General features: G+C 37.2%; 1 non-coding gene across 1 annotated transcript; it reads left to right on the top strand.

The window, feature by feature from the left end:
* Nucleotides 1-16,202: 16,202 nt before the first annotated feature.
* Nucleotides 16,203-16,277, top strand: TRNAA-UGC (transfer RNA alanine (anticodon UGC)). Its single transcript has one exon. It is a non-coding gene; the product is annotated as a tRNA-Ala (tRNA).
* The last annotated feature ends 8,959 nt before the right edge of the window (nt 16,278-25,236 follow it).

Genomic DNA, 25,236 nt, shown 5'->3' with positions numbered 1-25,236 from the left:
CATAAACCTAACCTTAACTGATTAGAAAAATAATTTAGAAGTTTTAAACATATTTTTACTTTCCTTAGACCCCAGTGCATTGCTTTCATGCAGAAAAATTTGCAAGAAATTGAATGAAGTCTAGTTTAGATAACACAGTAGCCTCGACAAGCCAACTGGCAAACCATAGGACCTGCAGTGAGTCTCATTTATCCCGTTCATTCATTTGACTAATGTAATTTTCTTCCAGTTTGACTTTAGGGTTTAACTTCAAATGGCGTTGTGTTTGTGTTGCATTCGACACCAAAATTAGATTTTAAGCGATTAACGTCCAATTCTAAGTACTATATCTAATACTTAGGTAAAAGTAAGTTCTCGTCCTCTGATAAAATCACAAATTGCACCCCTGTTCTAATGTCCAGGAAAGGGGAACCTTTCATTTGACCTAGGAAAGACATCGAGATGAGACGAGTCGAGAATTGTCACAGCCTCATCTCGTCTGTGTGGTGAGTTTGAGTGTGATTGAGTTGGTGTTTTAAGTCCACTTTATGCAGAGTAAGGCTAATCGGGACTGGACCTAAGGTTTAAAGTGGGATCCAAACCACTGTGCCATGTGCCTCCACCAGGTATCGAACCCGGGACCCCTTGATTACAAGGCGACGACAATATCACTGTTCCATCGGGAGGCCCTCCTGTGTGGTGAGCTCCTTCTCGTTATTTTTTGTGATTTTCTTTTGTTTCGGTGTCCACTCAGAAGTTGTTAAAACTTATTCTATGTATAGTCACTTCATGGGCTAATCGGGACTGAATCTGCAGTTTAAAGTGGAATCCAAAGCTCTGTGCATGTTGGACCCTTCAATTACAAGGCGAGATATTTCGTCCTGACCCACGAAATATTTAGTATAAGCAACACGTACATTGCGTCACCACTCAAAGTTTCACAACGTATATGTCATTAAAGCAAAACTTTTCTCAATAACGTTTTTCGGCTTTATATCTTGTTTCGATGCTGTAAACCGTCGAAATACGGAATTATATTATAAATAGATTAAACCGGACAGTACAGGCTCGCAATTGTTACTAATGCATTAACTTTGCAATTACAGTAAACAAACTACACGACATTTTGAAAAAAAGACGTCAATACATTATACGCTTGGTATGTCTGATAAGACACACAGTCATTTAAATTTATTTTTAGCAATTTCTTCAAATATGATACCAGAGTTTCGAACGAGATCATCTCGGACATCATTTTATCGCCTCGCTTTGATTTTGCAGAGATTTATTTCAGTCTCGTTTCGAAATTTGAGAGGAAACACAGACTTTTCTTGTCTCAGTATCACCTCTATGTTCAAAAATCTATTTATATATAGGTTTAAGTATAGTTTTCCCTCTTGCCTCCCCGATGGCGCAGTGGTAGCATCGTCGCCTTGTAATCAAGGGGTCCCGGGTTCGATACCCGGTGGAGGCACAAGTGGTTCGGATCCCACTTTAAACTGTAGGTCCAGTCCCAATTAGCCTTACTGTGCATAAAGTGGACTTAAAACAACAAATCAAAAAATCAAATCAAGTTTTCCCTCTTACAAAGTTATGAAGTACAGGAGTACATTGTAACCCCCAATGTCTCGTCTCATTTGTGTAAGTATTTAGTTTCGCAATTCAATTTGAAAAATTCAAAAGAAAAGGTCAGTCATATACTCTTCTGATGCAGATTTATATGTTATCCTTGAATCGACACTACCACTTCTTTAGAAAAGTGTACCCCCCTCCATTACGCAAAGGAGCATTCATCTGGAGCGTGATTTTCTGAGAGTAAACTTTATCTGATTCCATCGTTTCACAGAAATTGTACACAATTTTCATCTCCTTAAAGAGGTTTCCAGGAACACAGGTCAATGAACTAACTACATAGTAGCAAGCACGATGTAGTAGGATAAGTTTACAATGGTTTGAATTTCTGTGGTAGCTAAGTAAGATAAATTAGATAATGCTTATAAGTTATAAACAATATACCTAAAACTTTTTTATTGAGCGAATTGATAATATGTTCCTTTAACAGTAGCACCTTGCGTCTGTCAAATTATCTAAGGGGGGTACAGGGGGTACAACAGGATTTACGGATTTAAGGGGGTACAGTACCCCCCTTCAAAACTTTGAGGGGGTACAATGTACCCCTGTACCCCCCCGTTCCTGCGCCACTGGTCCTGTGTTTTGTCCTTATGTGTGCTGAGTGCCTTTACAGCCTCAGCTTTTAACCGGTCAGATTATTTTAATATTTTAGTTACTACAGGACATTACAGTTATGTTATTTTAGTTCTGGAAAGTGACGCACACAAAATTTTAAATTCATATTCAATCATAGCCTTTAGTATAAAACAGAGATGTGATGGGGAGGGCCGGCCCCCGTGGCGGAGTGGTTAGCACATCGCGGCACGACGGCAGGGAGTCCTGAGGCCGATATTTGGTGGAAACACATAGCGGCTCGGGATACCACTTTTGCCCAGGCTTTGCTCTTCTGCCACTTTGGCTAATCGCGAACATGAAAATCAGTGATGATATAATGAAATTGATGAAGTGACACTCAATTCCGAGATTCCTCTTAGCGCACTGTTCTAACCACTCCTCCACGGAGGCGACTGAAATTGTTGGAAGTGAATCAGTTTCACAAGTAGCAGGACATTACAAAATCGCAATGAAAACGGGGCCAACCCTTCCAAAGTTGGTGAGATGATGAGAGACACTCTGTGTAAAATGTACTGTCCGAGAATCTCGTCTCATTGGAGTAACGATACCGATTTATGCTTTGAAATCGATAAGCGAACAAGACCAGACAGGTGTTTTTAACTTGAAATCAAATCGCGAACAAGATATGCATTCTCATTCACGAGTTGAAACGATGTAAAATACGGGGAACGGTGGGGATACATACGTGCCAAGTCATCTTGTCTCACCACGATACTCGATCGAGTTGCTCTTCCGCTTCGTGCACATGTAAACCTTTTAATTTACACGTTCAATTTTATTTATCCAAGAAAACAAATCTGTTAACATGAGAATGAACAGAAGAAATAAGCTACTAGTTATTTTCCCATTAAGGAACAAACAAATTTTAAAATGCTATAATTTCTTATAAATTAGCACGCAGTAATTATATTTTATAATTTATTAATTCAATTTTAATGAGTATGTTTTATTTATGTTATTCAGCCATCCTTTCATTCCTTGTTAAATCCTGGTAAGGAAATCGCTTCCTGTCTCGGATTCGATCCTCGGTGGAGGCACCTTGCCCAGTGATTTAGACCCCCAGTTTAAAATGTAGCTTCAATCCCGATTAGACTATCTGAGCATAAAGTGAACTTTAAACATTGTCTGACAAAATCGTTTTCATATGACGTGAAATATTTCATTAACATTAACGTGTAAATATTTTACTAATGAAAACAGCATTAAAGAATAAATATAGAAGTTTAATCATAAATCTCATCGTACATGATACTGCAAAAAAGCTTTTATTGAATGACTGCAGAATTAGGAACAACTACGTAAGATGGACATGGGTCATGTTCACGAGTGATATAAACAGCTGTTGGCCATCTGCGGTGAGCCTACGTGTTAAGGTGTTTTACTAGTAGAAAGCAACATTAAAAAAAAATACATACGTATAATTTGGCCCGCTTTATAGAAATTCGATCATACATTATGATATTGGCAGAAACTTATATTGAATGACTGTAGAACAACAAAAAGCTATGGATATGGGATGGACATGGATAATGTTCAAGAGCGATATATATTTCTTAAACAGCTGTTAGCCATCCGCGGAGAGCGAGCGGGTGGATCCTACTTTAAACTGTAGATCCAGTCTGCTGGCGAGACTGCCGCCGCCGCGCCTTGTGTAAGAGAGCTCGCGACTCGCGAGCGAACGATGAGTGAGCAGAAGAGTCGCTAAGGCGAGCGAGTCGTTAAGGTGCTTAATGACTCTTCGTGCCGTCTCGAGAGTCGTGAACGATGAGGGAGGAGAAGAGTCGCTAAGGCGAGCGAGTCGTTAAGGTGCTTAATGACTCTTCGTGCCGACTCGCGAGTCGTGAACGAATGATGGGGAAAGAGTCGTGGGCAGTGATGTGCGTCTACGCGTAAACAACGATAGTCTACATTCTACACGTAGACTATTTTATACACCGTAGATTACGTAATCTATGTAAACAATATGGCGAAAGGTGATAACTTACCAAAGGGCGTCGTGGAATTAAAAGAAAATTATACTGCGTAACAGTTTCTGATATGCGAGGAGAACTTTTCATACTCTTTCTTCCAAATTCGAACAATTTCTCACCTAGGAAGAAACCAATATAGGAAATATTCTAGTGTTTTATGGGAAAAAGACCACTATTGCCTCACGACTGCCATCTGTTGTCTTTTTTGCATACTATTTATCTTCTTCCATAGTTGATAATAGAAGAGAAGAGAAATTTTATTGTAAGTAGGATTCTTTTCATTTCGTTAGGAACCAATATAGTTAAAAATGTCACTTTCCTTTCATGAAACCCTTGAAAATGCAGTTTAGATTGTCTACGTAGTCTATGTAAACTACAACCAATGTAATCTACGAGTAGATTACGTGTAGACAACGCATGTAGACGTAAACTTATAGTCTATGGCACATCACTGGTCGTGGGACTGTGCTGTGACTCTTCGTGCTGTTTCAAGAGTCGTGAACGAGCGATGCTCGTGGAAATGCAAGCATGTGTCGCAGCGCAGATCTGGAGTGCATTTTGTTGACTCGCTTTCTCACATTTGTTGCGATATTAAAACCAGTGATCGAATGCAAAAAAGGAAGAATATGTAAATGCACGTTATTACTAATAAAAGGTTGATATAATTATATACCATTTCTGTGTATGCTATCGTACTGCATAATTTGCATTATCCGCAGCATGAAATGTAAACTGAAACAAGATACAAATATAGAAAATCTCACTCATGAGGCAGAGTAATGAAAACAAGTATGTGCAATAAATTTTGTTTGTGTGTGTGTGTTTACTGTTTACACATATATGTATATCCACACACATACAGAATCGTATTTGTATTTTTCTTATTTTATGCCGCTTTTCTTCAAATTTTAAGTAATCGCGACGATGAGGATGATGCGTGATGATATAGATGAAGGGACACTCGTAAAGAATATCCTTGCCCAGACCGGGACTAGAACCCGGGAACTTCTGTGGCAAGATCAAATGTCGATTACTTCAGAATCTTGGCCATCTAGTCGGCTACACGCACACACACATACACAAAAATGCAATACAATTTATTAATCTTGAAGGACGTACGTTGTGTTCGTTTACTTAAATACAATCATCTGCTTCAACACCTCCTACCCCCTTCCCCCTCTTCAGCCATGTGTTTCAAGAAAAAGAAGCTTGGCGACTCTTTTGAACGACTCTTCTCAGTGAGCGAGCGCTCATGAGTCGACTCGCACAAATGAACGGCTTGAACCCATCACTAGCTGCCTGAAGGGCTGCGACTTTGCACCAAGGTTTCCTTGTTACGTCATTGCGTAACCGATGCTATTGCCCTCTGGTGGCAAAATTAAGAAGATTCCATCCATCTGGCACACAAATAAACAAAATGACGGCTCCGCGCGCACTACGGTCCATACTTTCCTTGTGTAATGTATTAATACCTGCAAAAAGTAACGTTCATGTATATTAGAGTATGTTTATGTGTATGGGAAGTGTTTGTGCACACAAAAACGTATTATACTACGTTCATGTGTGGTTTGGGCGTGTGAGTGCGCACACTACTACTAGCTACGAGTGCAATACCCCTAAAAGAATCCATGTCAAATCAAACCAGAGTTGCTCTATGCCTAAAAGAAATCTCGGATCAGTCACTTCTTTCGAAAATAGGAAGACTTTATGCAAATGAAAATGTATAAAAAATAACTTTAGAAGCAATAAAAACACATTAATAGTAGCACGCACACAACTGTTTCCGTTACAATCTCGATTTCAATTTCTTTTTTTAGAAAATTGAAAGCAATTGATTGGTTCTCACCAAACCTCCACATATACATGTACATATTGTATAATGGTATGTAATTTGAAAATTTAGACTTAAATTGATATTCTAATTAATTATAAATTTTGTCTTATGAAAATTTTACTGTATCCAATTCTATTATAAGTCAACATCTAATACTTCATAAAACAAATGGTATGACCTTCTTTCGAGTTGAATATTTAACGGTACATATTGCAACAATTAGTCACAACCGCACTCCACCCAAGTTGTTACTTTTGATAGAATTTCATGTCCAGTCATTAATTAATTAATTAATTTGTTTGGAATTCCGGCTTTCAGCAATTTCCCATATCAGTTCAGTGCATATATTCTTTCATATTACCTTTGTTGCATTATTTTCTAAACAAACACATTCCACTGTTCATCGAAATCACTTCTACTTCACTGAAATCTTAACAATATACCTAGCTATATCCTACTGTACGTACATTCAAATATCAACGATAACATTTCGTTCTGCCAAAAGTGTTATTGTCACCAAGGATATTCCTAAGAATGCAATTGTAACTTTTCATTGTTAGACGACTCTTCAGCATGAAATTTACGCATGTCTGACCACATAACTGTCATGATATAATACAGTGCAAATAGTTGAATAATGTATGTGTGTGGGTGTGTGTGTGAGAGAGAGAGAGAGAGAGAGAGAGAGAGAGAGAGAGAGAGAGAGAATGCAGCAAGGAGAATATCCTTCGTCGATAAATTGACATCTTTGAAACATGATCTTGACCCAATGTAGAATGAGTGAATGTGCGTGTAATTATATTTCTTGTTTATTTTGTGCTTATTATCTATGTATTACCTGTGAAATTGTCAATAGAGTGATCATCTTGTAATGGTAAACTTTGTTAACAATTTTTTTTATCGTTCTAAATTTCATTCATAATTTATTAAGCATTGATGACTGACAATTTAGACTGTGTTAAACTCAGGCATTTTCATACCAATAGAAATAGGTTATTTTTCATATCTTTCCTACATCTTAATTCTCCCACTGTGATCCACATTTCACTCAATTTCTCTCTCTCTCTCTCTCTCTCTCTCTCACTCTCTCTCTCTCTCTCTCTCTCGATCTATTCCTCCCTTTCTCTATCATTATATTCATTCACTTGCATGCTACTGATAAAGTTCTAATCATTGTATTTTTTTCTTCACGTCAAGCGTTATGATCTTAATTAGAGCTACGAAGAAAAGTAATATGTATGTTAAAATTTCCTTTTAAACTATCATTTAAAGCAATATGAGGAGGGATGTGAAAGATCTCACAAATGCTTTTTCAGTCACAGTAATTTGGTAGCTTAGTATTTTATTACGGGAATGACTTAATAAATTACGAGTAAGATTGGTACAAATAGTTGCTGAAATGTAACAACAGCAGACTGAAGAAGTTTTGGGGAGGAATGTCTTTCCTGCTCGCTTCTGAAAACAATTCTGAGAAAAATCTTGTGAACAACCACGAATGACAGCAAGATGGCGCTCCACAAAGACTTATGGGATGAAAGTTCAAAAGGGAAGATTAACTAATTAAAATTTTTGAGTAATATAGATAAAAGTCAAAATAATTAGAAACCTTAATGGTAAAAATTGAATTTCAAGTTGTTGATTTTGGAATTTGCTATTTTAATCACGTTTGCATTATTTTATTCTTTTTAAAGAAAATGTAATATAAAAGAGTTTCCATCAAAGATCACTGTTGGATCAGGTACTGCTACAAGCAATTTTCCTAATTGTAAGATATACATAATTTAAGTGATTTTTTTTTCTTGGGAAGTACCGTGTTAATGGCACTGTAACGGAAACCGATACATTCATTGATTTAATATTTTATTTCACTTTTCTGCCACATTTGGGTAATCGCGAAGATGATATGATGAAACTGGTGAACGACCATTCACAAATATCACTCATGGCATGCCGGGATTCGAACCCTGGAACATTGGCGTGAGAGCCCGCTGCACTAACCACTCCTTCAAAAAACTTTGGACATAGAAAGATGAAAATTGAATGGATGATATAATCTATTAGAACTTACTTCATAATGGCAATATTTTCAAGCGGAAAACAGATGGTCAATTGCGACAATTGAGACCTCATTCCAATCAAACCAGTTTAATATTAAAATTATCATGGAAAATTGCGATCTGAACTGCTCTTTCCTCTTCTGTACCAAGACATCTTATCACGGATTTTTTTCTCTCCCTAGAAAACACCTTCGCTCCTTCGAAATCGATTCTGTTTCTTTGTTTTTTTAAGTGTTGATTCTTTGTATATTGGTAGTGTTATAACTGCTCCGTGGCGTAGTGGATATCACAGCGCGCTACAACGCTAGGGATCTTGGGTTCGAATCCAGGGCTGGGGAGGTGTGTTCAGTGATGGCGCCAGGTTTAATTATGTAGGGGTGCTGAGGGGGTGAAGAATAAAATTAGGGGGTGCGACGTTGAAAATTAAGAAAACATGAAATATGCATGCATGTTTAGCCACTCAATCAAATTACCAATCAGCTGTTAGTCATTTATGATAATATGCCCATGAAACTGAAGAATATGAGCGACTTCCTTCATTTTGTGCTTGATTTTTAGCACAAGAACGGCATGTTTGGAAATTTGAAAGGTAGAGCTTGTTCAAGGAAGACCAATGACATACATGGACGACCGGATGTTTTATTTTCCACGGGTAGGGGGCAAGGGTGCAAGGCAAACGAGGAATATTGTTCTCCCTAATGGTGTTGCTCTCAAGGGGGAAAAAACCACTCCCTCAATTTGAAGTTTTCATGTTCTTGGAACGCACTTATAATAGTTAACATAAATTACTGCAGCGTGAAATTGTATGCGTAAAATATACACTATAATTTTTGAGGGACAATCATTTTCCAGGGGAAGCCGTATCCCCCTTGTCCCCCTCCTTTTGGATGACCCTATGATGATATTTGTATTACGTCATACATACATACAAGAAAGTGGTCATAAAATGTAAACATTCAGACACACGGTATAGTCTTATGTAGTGAAATTCAAAATAAAATTCTCCTTACTGTAAAAACACTTTTTGACCTTTGCAATGCATTGCAAGAGTTGGTGTTTTCGGTTCAGCGTAGGTTTTGAAGAGAGGGTGCTGAAGGAGGTGTGAAACAACCCCTTCTAGTCCCCCTGGCCCCTTTCATCAATTTCATCACATCGTCACCCATCTTCATCTTGATTAGCCAAATGTGGAAGAAAAACGACAATAAATAACGTAATCAAATCAAATAAAAGTATTGCATTACAATGATTTTGCTACACACCCATGAGTTACCAGAGAATTTCGCGAAACAGGCTAGAGGTTTACGTATAAATTTTCAGCGAAAAATGCAGGCTCGACCAGAACTAGAGGTTTGTATACCCTGTGCTTATTTACTACCAACGGGGAAATAGGAAATAAGAAAAGGAAATAAATGCTTAGTACACATAAAAATTAGATAAAACCACTGTGTATATAAATGGTGCTTGCAGGTAGGTGTGATTCCATCAGAATAAACTACAGACGGGAGTAAGAGTCTTCATAATGTGAATTCGTAATGAACATGTTACACACACAACTCAAAATGTGTCAATTGACACATATACACGTATGTTCACTCCAATAACACATTCACGTGCATAAACTGCAAATGATGCAATTTTTGGTGTGTCAAAATACACACAGAAATGCATAGAGGGTACATTAATCAGCTGGTGTTCCGTTTGATGCACTAAAATGCATTAATTGGGAAGATCAGACAAGATAATTTCAAATATAACAACATTTCACATTAAATGCATCAATTGAAACAGCTAAATATAGAGAAATATTGTTATGCATTTATTGATATATTAAGGGGTAGTAATGAATTTAAGCCTCGAAACGAATAATAATAATAATAAATCCATCACCAACCCCTCACCTACTTCATTACTCTTACTGCGTTATTTATTTAACTTTCATTTAGTTATTAATATTCAATTATATGTGATGTAAATATGAGATTTGGAAAGAATTGCTAAGCTACAGTGTACTGTAAGATAACGTGGAATGTAAACATGAGATAAATTTTTCATTTTCAAATCTCAAACAGAAATTTAGGATACACTGGAATGTTATCGGACGTCCCTTAGGTGTAATGAATAAAAAGTTCTGCAAGAACAGATTTTATCCTCTCTCTTTTTAAAAAAAATGAGACATTCCCTCATAATAAAAGTAGTGCATGAATATTGTCAGTGGCGTAACCACGGGGGGGGAGGGGGCAAGGGGTGTTGCCCATGACATCCATCACCAACCCCTCACCTACTTCATTACTCTTACTGCGTTATTTATTTAACTTTCATTTAGTTATTAATATTCAATTATATGTGATGTAAATATGAGATTTGGAAAGAATGAAAACAACAGAAATTGCTAAGCTACAGTGTACTGTAAGATAACGTGGAATGTAAACATGAGATAAATTTTTCATTTTCAAATCTCAAACAGAAATTTAGGATACACTGGAATGTTATCGGACGTCCCTTAGGTGTAATGAATAAAAGGTTCTGCAAGAACAGATTTTATCCTCTCTCTTTTTAAAAAATGAGACATTCCCTCATAATAAAAGTAGTGCATGAATATTGTCAGTGGCGTAACCACGGGGGGGAGGGGGCAAGGGGTGTTGCCCATGACAAAAAGTCCGCGCGTTCATTATATCCCCAGCGGTTAACAAAGGGAGCGGTACTCTTTGTTAAAAGAAACACCCAAGCTAGCGGTTTTCTTTTAAAGTAGAAGCAACAAACTGGAATAGGAAAGCGATGTTGCCAAATTAAAGAGATAAAGAGGAAAAGCAGAGGGAAATGGTAAGGAAAAAAGAAAAAGAAAGAGAAACAAAATTAAAGAATATGGAAAGAGAAAATAAATACAGATAAAGATTAAAAACGAAGTGTTTAAGGGTATTATCGAAAAGGGTGGGGGATATCCAACTCTTACATATTAGGCCTTACTTGACACGGGGGTTCTGGGGGAAGGGATTCTGAATTAAACGTGGGGGGGGGGGGCAATATCCAACTCTAGGTCTTACATTATGGCTGGTATTTTAATTAGAGGGGGATTGAACATTAAGTTGAGGGGGTATCCAATTCTTGTGTATTACTATTGTCTTAGACTGTTGCGGAAATTCTGGTGTGGAGACTGAGAATTATTTTTTTTGGAGGAAGCAATGCTGTCTAAAATTAGCATGGCAATTTTGGTGGTAGGATTGAGTATTAAATTTAAAGGAGGAAATAGGAAGCTCTTGATAAAGTGTTAAATCTTAGATTGTCGAGAGATTTCTGTAGTGGAGAGAGAGTTCGAACTTTACATTTTGGAGACTGTATTTAGCGATATTGTATCTACACTTTTTCGACCCCAAACGTGCGAAAAGAGAAGCTAGAAAAGACAAAATATCTCGGGATCTTAAGGAAGTATTGACATGCTATTAAATTAATATTCTTGAAAGCCTGCAAAGAAATGGGTGTAAACATTTTCTTCCTCGCTTCACTCGCAATCATGTGTTGCGAGAATGTGTGTTTGGCGCTTTACTGAGGTGAATGTGATGTTTTATACTATAGCTGCATTACAAGACATAAGCGATATTCTCGATATTCATTAATAACATTACTTCTTAAAATATAATGCTTAGTGTTGGTATACTGCTTAATTTAAAGCAGGTGCATCATTTGGGACAAAAATATATCGAATCCGCATTTCTAACTTGTCACAGGAAAATTTTAAATTTCACTGAAGATGAAATCCAAGTAATTATTGTTATGGATTATGGAAAGAGGAAAAGCAGAGGGAAATGGTAAGGAAAAAAGAAAAAGAAAGAGAAACAAAATTAAAGAATATGGAAAGATAAAATAAATACAGATAAAGATTAAAAACGAAGTGTACCAAAAGGAAAGGCTGGGATCAGACACGCCTCTTTTCGCGACAGGCGTGGGTGTGACAAAACCCAGATGAGCCATTACCGCATACGAGAAGAAACGTGTTAACTGTTTGGAAAGGCTGATCTGTTTTGTTCTTTTCGGCTTCTTTTTTCTTGTATTTCGGGATTGTTGGGTTGTGAAGTGTTGTACTTTATAATGCCTTCAGTGAGGTGTTGCGACGTGTTGTGATCTCCGACGAAATGAAGAAAACAGGAAGTGATAATATTGCAACGTCCCCCCGGTTGTAGTACACCAGTCATCACAAAGTTAGTCCGCTACTTCTTTAGTCGGGAACATGAGAATCTTTGCAAATCATCAGGGTTTGCTGGGTAGAAAAGAAACACAACACTGTTTTCAAAGTTAAACGCAGTTTTATAATCTCGTATATTTCATGATCACTTACCAATAAAACAGTAGAACATTCAATACTAACGTTGGGCAATTCACTCACATATAGCGAAAGTCAAATTACATAATTAATTGTTTACTTTCAACCTATCGGCAAGAAGAAAACTCGAAAACCGAAAATCTATACTTCAATTCTCTCCGTTTCCAAGTTCTTATCATTTCTTCACCTTCACCTGTTTTCCAAACCCAGTCTGTCCTCAGGTGAGAAACATTCAGGTGGGTTCACTTCCTCTGCTGAGATGAGAAAGTGACGTCAACACGAACAGATTATGACGTATTTATAAACATACTGTATATACAAGTTCCAACCACAACTGTATCAATCTAACTATAGTTGTCTGTGACAGCTTGCACATTATTTGAAGTAACAAACATTTAAAAAAACTTAACTTCTTACAAACATAAAACCTTAACTCTCAGGTTCGTTACAATATATAACTGTGATACGTTCTTGCAATTACTTCACGCGTCGTATTATTATACTATTAATATTAACTTAATAATACTCAGCGGTGAACGATGAGACTCGGTGAAGTACACAGACTCCTCTCAGGTACGTACAGGGATAGTGTTAGGCAAAGACCACATTACTGCAGTATGTATAAACTGAAAGGTTTTATTCTTTATTTATTGCAGTTATAATGCAAATGTACTTGAGACGAAGACGAGGATTTCGCTTTGTCGATTAATTGACTCAACTAAAACGCATAAACTCAATGCATGGCTATCGGCAAGCCTATGATCACATAGACCTAGCTTGCGCCCCGAACTACCACACCAAGAGATATGCAATGATAACTGAGCCAATATTTGCTCTTTACCCTTTTATTTCCAAATTAATCCTTAGGCTAGCTTTATTATTTAACGTAGAATGGTTGCAGTATTTTGCATATCATCAATGCATGGCTATGGGCGTACCTATGATCACATAGGCCTAGCTTGCTCCCCGAACTACCATACCAAGATGTATGCACAACACCGAGGAGTTCTTTTTAATTTTAAAAGCTTCGTCGATCCGTGGCGAAAAAGTGTGATGATTCTTACGCGATATCCTCGCTTTTATACTATTTCGAGAACACAGATTCAAGTACAGATGAATCACTCACTATTTACAAAAAGATTCTACCAACAAAACTGACATCTATGCATGTTTAGAAATACAAATTCGTATAGTGCACTCTCTCAAACAAAGATACATTAAATTACCCATAATGTAGCACAAAATACAATAAACAAAAGATATACATTACAAACAAGGTGCATTATTACATATAATAACAAAGAAATTACGCTTTTCTTCACAAAAATACATTAGTGACATATTTTCTACTGGTGACCTCACATAAAAATGTGGATCATATCAACTGAACACAACGAATCTAACGAGACTTGTTAGTGGATTGCGATAACAGTAGTCTCATTACACAGGCTACCATACACTTCAATTGGGTTACAATTATTAGAATAAAAAAATATATATTGTAATTTATAATAGAGACTCTCACGAGTATAGTAAGGCAAGATCTGCAAGCATACCCCCCAATTTAATAACCAGTCCTCCACCAAAATTCCTGTCAATTATAGGTTCACTGTTGGCATTGAAGCGTTGAATTTCGACCTCCACACTAAAATTCGCACAACAGTCTAAGTGCAACAGTAATACTCAAGACTTGGCTATCTTCCAGCCTAGTGCTCAATTCCCTTACTACAAGCTAAAGGAAACTTCCCTTATCAAGGGTAATTCCACACCAGAATTCACTTTGCAATTTAAGGTTTAATATGTAAAAGCTGGATATTGTGCACCTCAAATAGTAGATACAGTGTTGCCGAGAGATGACACTGGTCTATCTCGTCGCGTGAAAATTCCATCTCTTCTCGTGTCTATACATAGTAACTGTTATGATTCCCTTGGAAATACACAACTTGATATTTATGTACGAGTGATGCTTAAATCACAACGTAGTTAAACTTCCGATCTCCATTGCTCTATTATTTATTCAGTCAAATTTTCATCACAATCGCTCCCCAAGTTAAGTGGACGCAACCAGATTCCACAAAACCGTCTGTGCGCACCCCTGTCCAACATCTCACTGAGTATATATACATAAAGTCAGCCTCGACTTTCTTCAGTTCTACATGTCCTAAGTTTACGTTCAGTCGAAAGTTGTTTAAAGTGTTTGTGACCAGGGGCGTATATTCTTGGCTAGCTAGGCTATCTGCGAAGCCTGGAGTCTAGAGAATAAAATACGGGAGAAAAATTGATCAGAAATTGTAAACAAAATTATTCATATCAGTGAGATGATGATGGTTATTCTGGAGTTGGCAACCTGATTTATTATGAGTTGGTAACCTGATTTCCTATGAGTTGGCAACCAGATTTGTTAGGAGCTGGTAAACTTATTTCTACTCATAGCCTAGGACCACGTGACAGTGAGATAGCCCAGATCTTGTACTCACTTTACGCCACTGTTCGTGACATAATACACACGGAACTTCCTCATATTACTCCCAGTGTATAGTTCAAAGATTCATAAGACTCAGAACTGTAATCTGAATAAGGAAACTTAATGAAGAAATAAATATCAATAGTCGAAGCAAAATTACGAAATTGAGGAAGTTAAGTGGAAACAGCTCCTCTCTCAATCCTAAACTAGAGCAATAGATGAGGTTGTTTTCTTTTTCATATTCACCTTATCTATAATTTTGGCTTTCTGCCTTTCTTTATTTAACAAAACGCATGACCAGGCATATTAACTTCAATTTTACATGAAACTTTGAGTTTCACAGAGGAACGTGACGACGTAAAAACTACCGATGCAATACATGTGTTAATAGCTGTAGAATCCAAGGTAACAGTTCGTTATATCGGAGACACGTTTCTTCAAATTTACAGGAGAAACTACTTACTGAAATCAGTTTCTGTAGCATTGTCGAAGTTCTTCGATGTATTTTCTTTCGCGGAAACTGACAACTTCACTATAGAATGCTGCAGAACAAGAAATAATCACTTTTTATGTAAGGAACTTGCATTTTCTGACAGCATTATGCCGTTGTTTCCATTATGTGCCTGCAGATGGCGCGAGCGTCGAAAGTCACGCGGTCTCGCCACTGTTTCCAAACGTGCCTTTTTTTTACGATTTTTTTTAACTATGCTTACCTAACCTAACCCAACCTAACCTAACCTTGCCTGATATGGTCCGTGGGACTATCGTGAATGGTTTTTGGGGCTATCGTGAATGGTTTTTGGGGCTATCGTGAATGGTTTTGTGGCTATCCGTCAATGGTTCGTGGGGCTATCGTGAATGGTTTTTGGGGTTATCGTGAATTGTTTTTTGGGGCTATCCGTCAATGGTTTGTGATGACATAATGAACACGAAAGTAGGCATTTTTCAGTTAAGAAGATTGAAACACTGCATATCCACTCCAAACCGACAAAACACAAGCATGACGCGCGATGATCCACAGTTGTGCGCGCCATATTGTATGTTCCGGAACCAAAAGAATTACTCGTAATGTGAAAAATCGATGTTATTTTCGTTTGGAAAGCATAATGCACCTTGAACTATGTTCCGCAATACACAATTCGTAAGTAAGTACGAACCATGACAAGCACAAAATATCCGATTGTAATGTGTCTCCGATATAACGAACTGTTACCGAATCCAATTCTGAAGACATACATTTTCTCGGATCCTAAGTGAATCTGTATATTCAATCCCAGGTAGGTTCTGGCTCTTATTTGTTCATAATTTCTGCATTGATTCCGTTCCGAACCCCTAGGCCTCCCCCATGGCGCAGTGGTAGCGTCATTGCCTTGCAATCAAGAGGTCCCGGGTTCGATACCCGGTGGAGGCACAAGTGGTTCGGATTCCACTTTAAACTGTAGGTCCAGTCCCGATTAGCCTTACTGTGCATAAAGTGGACTTAAAACAGAAACTCAAACCAAACCGTTCCGAACCCGTAGCGCGGAGTGATCTGTTCGCCCGGTGGTGTCACGCTTTCGTCAAGGACCACGTGATCAGGTATGGCCCCAGCCTTCTCCTTCTAATAGTCTTGGGTGTTGCAGCCCCCCCCCCCTCACCCTCAACGGCCAAGGGCACCTGCAAGGGGGCACAGCGGGAGTATTTGCCCACAAGTGTGGCTGCAGGACGTCGTTTTGTGTCTACAGTTTTATCTCTTGTCATCTGTGTGACAGGGAATGTGTAATGTATGTAAACATATGTGTGTGTCATTAAACAAGTAGTTTACATAAGGTGAGTGTCCTTTGAAAATTCACCTACCCAACCACCGAAAGTTTTTGGATACAAATCGGAACGGGGCTCGATCCCTGACATACTAAAAGTTTTTAGATGCGGCAACACTGATTGCAGCAATACATTGTCTCTAGGATATGTTGAAGTTAGTAGTCTGTGAAGTGTGATAATGCTGCAGAATTTATAGTTGTTAATTGTTGTGTGCCAGAAATTAGTCAATTATTGTCGTGTGTGTACAGTAAAATGGATTTAACACGGGAACACTTCAGAGCAATGATTTTTTACGATTTTCGAGCAGGTTTAACGCAGAAGCAATGTTATGAAAGGCTCCGAAATGCATTTCAGTAGGAAGCCCCATGCCGTGAGACTGTGTTGAATTGGTTTTTAGAATTTCGACGTGGACGTCAGAAACTCAGTGATGAATTACGTGATGGTCGTCCTGTGACAGCAACTTCTCAAGAAAACGTCGACAGAGTGCGTCGCATGATAGAGGAGGATAACCGGGTGACATATGCAGTTATTAGTGCAACACTGGGTATTGGTATGAGTCAGGTTCAAACGATCCTGCATGACCGCCTTGGTGTCAGGAAGCTCTGTGCCAGATAGATCCCACACCATCTTACTCAGGAGCAAAAGCAGGCACGGGTCACCTGGTGCATGAAAATGCTGGACAAATTTAACCAAGGACAATCAAATGCAGTGTATGACATCGTAACAGGTGACGAAACTTGGGTGTACTGTTATGAACCCGAGAGCAAACGACAGTCGACGCAGTGGATCTTCCCGGATGAAGACCCACCAACAAAAGTCAGGAAGGGACGAAGTGTTGGCTAACAAGTGGTTGCCACTTTCTTCAGTCGGACGGGCCATATTGCAACAGTGCCGCTATAGGGACGTCGGACCGTTAATGCTGAATGGTACACTACGGTTTGTTTACCGGAGATCGTACGGAAAGTTCGTGAAAAACGCCCACGAAGTCGCATTATTGTGCATCAAGACAATGCGCGCAGCCATACAGCAGTACGAACAATTGAATTCTTCAAAGCCTCCAACATCGAAGAAATGACTCATCCTCCTTACAGTCCCGACCTCGCCCCTTGTGATTTCTTCCTGTTCCCTAAAATCAAGGATACATTACGAGGTTCTTCATTTCCTACTCCCGAGGAGGCAGTAACCGCCTTCGTTCAGTGCATTCAAGAGGTCCCTGCAGATGTGTGGTCCCAGTGCTTTCACACTTGGTTTGAGCGGATGAACAAGTGTATCAACTGTCATGGAGAATACTTTGAAAAATTGTAGCATTCATACTTTTGGTCTCCAGTGTTTTACTTGCGCGTGTCTAAAAACTTTTAGTGTGACCTATCGTACATTTTATAAAATGTTCTTGCTCGCTTGGCTCGCAATCAATGCATTTCTCAGTCTCGTTAAGTTCAGAGCCGTAACAAGGGGGCGGCGGGAGTTGGCCATGCACGCCGAGTGATCTAAATTGAAGAAAAATGTAAAAAATAGAATGCCATGGCGCCCTGTGAATCATTATTGTTTTCAGTTGCAAAAATAGGATCTAAAAATTTTCTTGCTCGTATCGCTCGCACTATATATGTTTGCTGTAATGTATTTAACTAATATGTGTTGTATAGTAGGCTGCTATATGTATTGAATAAACTTTGAATACGTACACAATTTACTGTTAGCATGTTGCATATGTATGTACAAAAATCATTATCTTCGGAATGCATTTATCATTCATTTTCTGCCATTCAAAAATACAGTTTGTATGTTTGTTTTCCATTATTAGCTAATGTGAAACTGAACGTCTTGGAAAAATATTTCAAATCGTTTATTCCAAACAAATTCTTTATGACCGACTTCTTTTTGCGTAATTTATGAGGATAATCACATCTTGCTACTAGTTATAATAATAATAATAATATCATTATTGTGGTTGTTATTATTATTATCTTTATTATTATTATTATTATTATTATTATTATTGGTACGTTTATCCTGTTACTTACCCCCACAGACACAAATTCGTGGATTTGCCCCTGCACATTGTAAATGTCGATGGCGAAATTGTTCTATACTCCTTTTTCAAGGGTAAATGAACCAATGAGTAATTTGAGATCTTGAATTCTCGTTGAAATTATTGTTTTCTTTTTAATTAGTTTAAGCCAGAATTTAAATACATGTGGAAATTTGTCTGAATATGTTAGGAAAATCAAGTTGTACGTTTCAAAAGTTTACCGTAAGTGAAGAACTGGACTCCAATTGACTGGCGAATGGAGGTCGAAGGATTCTTACTGCAAGAAGAGCACCGGTTGACCAGCAAACACCAACTGATTCATTCATTCATTCATTCCTTTATTTGGAACCTAACAGCTTTTATGCCGTATTTTGTCCATAACAATACACACACAATTGTTTTACAATTAAATTATCAGTCCAACCCCCCTATTTTACAGATATTACATATTTTTTTTTAAGAACATTTTGCCTTTTACAATTGTATGTTACACTTCCTTAAAAATGATAACAAACTATAACCAATTCTCACATCTGGATTAACAATTAAACTTAACAAATTTGTTGGAAACTGAACCTTTAGATTATTTAAAGTTTTATACAAGATATTTCTCTCTCTATTATATTTTGAGCATTCCAGTATTATATGTTGTGCATCTGCACTTTCCCATCCACATTCACATTTCTTATTGTTCGTTATTCCAATTTTGGATAAATGTTGCCTAGTACACAAATGGCCCGTTCTCAGTCTATTAATTAATACAATTACATTTCTTGTAGCACTTGCATGATGAAACCATGGTTTTTGTGTTTTGAATTCAGCAAATGGTCTGTATGATTCTCCAACGGTTGTAAGTTCATTTCGACACCAATCAAACCATTCATTCAGAATTTTCTTCTTTACTCTAGGGAGAAGATCCGTATAGTATAATGATAGGTTCGTAATATTTGGGAGGCGCACTGCTTTCTTTGCACATTCATCTACATGAGAATTACCTGTAATATTGCTATGAGCTTTAACCCAAGAAAACTCAATGGTTTTTCCAGATTTTTGTATTGTTTGAACTAATTGTATGCAATTTATAATATAAGGGGATAATTTGTAAAGACTCTTGTAAGAAGATTTAAGAGCCTGTAATACACTTTGCGAGTCAGTAAGTATTAAGAACTTTCGTAAATTTAATTTTTGGACATATATTAATGCTTGGTAAATTGCGTAAGATTCTGCTGTAAATATTGAACAGTCTTGTGGAAGCCGAAATAATAGGTCTGTTTTATGTTGTGGATCGTACACTGCACATCCAACTCCTGACTCACTTTTAGATCCATCTGTGTATATGAAATAAAAACTTGGCCATTGAGTAAAATATTCCGATATGTGCGAATAACGAGGGAAATGAATATTATCCAGAGACTGTTGAGGATAATCTAATGAAAAAACAGGCCGTGAACGCATCTGTAGAACATCCTGATATTCTTGACAAAACGAATTATACAATTCTATCCACATAGCAGATTTTCTGTTTGTTATTTTTCCTGTTACATGTAAGTGTATCATATTTGTTAGCACATTGTTGAAAGGATGCTCATGATATGATTTCACTTTGAAGAGCATATTTGCTGCTAACATCTTCTGTCTACATGAAATGCAACATTCACCCGCTTCCATGTATACTACTGCGTTTGGAGTGCTGTTCATAACTCCTAAACATCTTCTCAAGAATTTCCTCTGTATGACATCAATGGAATTCAATTTTCCTTCTGTCAAGTTACACATTGCCAATAGAGAATAATCTATCATAGGCCGAAAATAATTTTTGTAAAATAAAAGCATAACTCGAGGATGACATCCCCACTGAGTATTTGCTATTGCTTTGAACAAATTAAACACTTTTTCTGATTTGACATGTATTGCTTTAATTTGGTCCTTCCAAGTTAGTTTTTCATCCAAGATGACACCTAAATATTTTACTCTGGATGTAATGGGAATTCTTGTTTTTCAGGACATTGAGTGAACTATTGGAGGTGTTCCCTTTTTACTAAAAATTGTCATATTAGATTTATCCATTGAAATGGAGAGTTTTTTACTTTCAAGCCACTTTTGCACTTCCAATATTTGTTCCTCTAAAACAGGAAAATCAGTATGAATTTGTGTCGTGGACATATAGATACAGATATCATCTGCATATTGAAGATAATTGACTGTTGGAATTAATTTCCTTTTCATCCCGATCATATATATGTTGAATAACAAATGACTTAAAGGACTTCCTTGAGGTAACCCTTTGCAGGCTGAATACGGTCCTCTACTTTCACTGAAAAAGTGGAAATATACAGATCTTTTACTGAGTAACTTCCATAATATCAAAACATAGTTGTGAGGTATTTTTAGCTGTTGTATTGTTTGGATTAGGATATTAATGTCTACATTATCATAAGCTGCGCTTACATCTAAGAATGCAGCTAATACAATTCTGTTTCTTTTCAGTGAGTCGAAAATATACGAGGAAAGAGTGATTAATCCGTCTTGGCATCCTAATCCCTTTCGAAATCCTATTTGTTCGAACTGAAATATATTTTGGCTTTCTAAAAACCATTCTATTCTCTTTTGTATCAGTTTCTCAAATATCTTTCCTATAACTGACGTCAAAGCTATAGGTCTATATGATTTACCTACTTGAGGGTCCTTGCCTGTTTTTAAAATTGGAATAATCAACTGTTTGGACCAATCTTCTGGTACTTTTCCATTATTTAAGAATTTATTAAAAATTGTGCACATCGCCGTTAACGCTACATCTGGAAGGCGATTAATCATAGAATAAGTAATTCCATCCATCCCTGGAGCAGATTCTTTACTGTTGCCGATGATTTCATAGATTTCCTCTTTTGAAATTGGAGTTGCAAAACCTTTCGCCGATCGTAGTTTTGATGTGTAACTACATAATTCATTTGGTGTTTCAATTACTCCGTCTGACACTGTAGGTATGAGTTTCTGAATAAATTCAGTCTTCCAATTTGATTTCAAAGGGACCACATTTGCTGTACGAGGATTTTTGAGCGACCTAAACTTATTCCACACATATCCTAATTTCATGCTTGGGTGTAAATTTTCACAAAATAATTTCCATGATTTTCTTTTTGCTTTTATGCATAATCTCTTTGAATTGGCCACAGAGCGTCTGAATGCTATCCAGTTCTCCGGATTTGGTTGACGTGAGTATATTCTTGCTAATTCGACTCTATGTAGTTTTGCTTCAGCACACTCTTCTGTCTACCAGTATATCTTTGGGAAGTGTTGCTGACTACTTTTTATCACCCTGGGACAGCTCAAGTCCATCGCAGCCGAAATGATTTTTACAAACTCCTCGTATGTAATATTATCAGGTTTTAATCCATCATCCTCTGAGAAATAAATATTTAAAAGTTTAGTATAATTAGACCAATTAGCTTTGAATACTTTCCATTTGCGAATAGTCAATATTCTTTCATTTGTTGCATGGCAATAAGCCAGATAAAAATAACATGGATAATGATCGCTTGTTCTCAAGTCCACATCGGCTTCCCATGTAAAGTCTGCACAATACTTTTCTGAAATTAATGTTATGTCTATAGATGACGGATTACTTCCATTTCTAGGCATATGAGTAGGTGAACCATCATTTATTATAGTTAACTGTTCCGCCTCCATCCATTCAACAAGAGTTCGACCCAACTTATCTGCTGCCTGTCGACCCCACAATGGGTGGTGGCAATTGAAATCTCCAGTTATGATTAATGGAGTCTTGAATGAACTAATCATAGACCTTAAATGTTTCACTGCAATTTTTTGCGATGTATAGGAAGATGGTATATAGATCGAGATAACAGTAAATATTTTATTCAAAATTTGCACTTGTATTCCCACTACTTCCACCCGATATTCTCGAAGAATCACTAAATTGGGATTAAATGATATGGGTTGGAATGCCAGACTTTCATGTACAAATATACTCACTCCTTTTCCGCCTTTTTGAATAAGTACTGCGTGATAATTTTTAATTTCAATTGAAACTCTTCCATCCCCCCATACTTCACATACACATATAATGAGAGGATGATGCTCTTCTATCAGTTTCATGAGTTCAAGTTTTCTTGAAGGAAACGAGCATAAATTCCATTGCACAAACAAAAACATATTTTGCATGTAATAACTGACTGATTATTATATTTAATGTTGAGCATCTTCATATGATTCGAGCTCTTCAATAAGTTTCAATAACTGTGAAGTAATATTTCCACAATCGACTAGAATATTTTTAATTCTCTGAAGATTATCATCCACAGTTATGTTCGACGTTAGTTTTGCCATAACTTGTAACAAACTAATCATTATTTGCTTTTGAGAGTCATATTGTGGGATGCTAGTTCTTAATTTTCGTTTTTCCGTTGTTGTCACTGACGTTGGACTGCTTTGGGAATTTAGTAATACATAATCTGGTCTTTCTTGTTCGTTTTGGGTTTGAGGATTGTCACACGACTTTAGATTTTGCATACCTTTATTTTTCATAACTTCTTTACTTTTAAATATCTTCCCAAGTCTTCGATCAGCATAACTATTGTTCATGTTGTGAAGATGAGGTTGAGAAGATTTCCACGAATATAAGTTTCTTGATGTCCCTGATTCCTCATCTCTTAGAGTGGCCAGCACCTCATATCTGTTACCTGTTGTAATTGCTGAACTTGGAGCTTGTACAAAGGTAGACTCTGCTTTAGTTGTTTTTAACTCTGGGAAATCTTGTAGTATGTTTGCATAAGAATAATCGTCTCTTTCGGTCATAAATGAACTACTAGAACTAACTTTTCTCTTTGCTTCTTGATATGAACAGCCCTCATATGCTATCACCTTCTGAATTTCTCTTTCCTCTTCCCACTTACTGCACGATCTCTCAGTTGCAAGATGATTTCCTGAGCAATTTATGCATTTAGGTACTGCAGTACATATATCATCATGTTCATAATCACCGCACCTTGGACATATCGCTTTGGACTTACAAACATCCTTTGTGTGAGAGAAACGGAAACAATTCCTGCACTGCATAACAGATTTTATTTTAGGTTGTACCTGAAATATGTTACTGAGTAGCTTTACATGCGAGGGCAACCTTTGTGATTGAAACGTTACGCTGATCAATTTGGTCGGTTTGAACACAAATTCCCCACTTTCTTGATAAATCTTCTTCTTCATTCTTTCCATTTTGATTATTGGAATATTTCTCTCAGCCTCTGCTTCATCTTGTACTTCTTCTAAATTTATATGTAACGGTAACCCATATATTAGTCCCATTCTGTGTAAAAGACTCTTCGGGATCTTGACATTTACTTTATACTTCTTCTGAAACTCTTTGTTCAAGTAAAAGTCATTTGCATCATTGGATGTTAAAAAGTAAACCTTTGCACGATTAGGACCCGATGCCTTAACATAATTCACCTTAATTCTAGCTTCTCTTAAGTGACTACCTAACATAATAGCACTAAAGCTACCAACGTTGTGTTCCGCTCCTTCAACAAGCACAATATATGGGCCATCGTGCCCAGGATAGAATAAGTCATTTTTATTCACATTGTCCTTTGATTGCATTGTACGCTCTAATACGTTTGCTTTGAAAATTTTTGGAGCATTTATAGATTCCTCCTTTTCACTAACTTTTGCTCGATTTCGTTTTGTGTTCTGACTTTTTGGTTGCTTAGCAACCAATTCAACATCCATATTTTCTCCGTCTTTATTTGAAGACGTGTCCTTTTTTACTTTCACTACTTCATTCATCTCCATTTGGACGTCATCTCGGTTTTGATTAATAATTTCCTCGCTAGACATTTTCCCTCACTTGAATGAAATTTGTTGAATTTCTTACAAGCAGGAAACTTTATCTGGATGGCCCAGAGCCTTCCATGCTATCTAGATTTAACACTGATTTATCTTCTAAATCACAAGATTATTTAATATTAACTTACGTTTCAATAAATGTACTGTCTTGTAATGACACAGAACACTTGTACAATAAAAACAATGATTAAATCCACAATTTAAGCTTGAATTTGTCTGTAACTATACAGGGTGTATATAAACATGTGTCAGAAACTTTAGGGATTTATTCGTGACATCAAAACATAACAAAAAGTTCATATGAACATGGGTCCGAAAATCCTTCGTTAGGGAGGTATGAAAAGAATTCCCTGTAGTGACTCCTGGTTGTGTAATGTACCTCAAATGTGCATTTGTACTCACTTTCTTGTGTACAGTTGGGCATGGCATTTGTTTTTTGTTTATTTTCTCATTTTTGTTTGTTTTGTTTTACAGTAACTTCCATCACAACACATCACAACGATGTATTCAGTGTCTGAAATGACGGATATGCACTACATGTACGGCCTAGCAGATGGGAATGCGGACGCAGCACGTCAACGTTATGCTGAACGTTACCCTGGGAGACAGTTACCTTGTGCACGAACGTTTGTACGACTACACCAACGCTTGCGAGAGACAAGCACATTTGAGAAGAGAG

The sequence above is a fragment of the Lepisma saccharinum genome, chromosome 18, assembly GCF_977018435.1.
Source record: "Lepisma saccharinum chromosome 18, izLepSacc3.1, whole genome shotgun sequence".
Taxonomy (NCBI): Eukaryota; Metazoa; Arthropoda; class Insecta; order Zygentoma; family Lepismatidae; genus Lepisma; species Lepisma saccharinum.
This window is presented reverse-complemented; position numbering and strand designations above follow the sequence as displayed.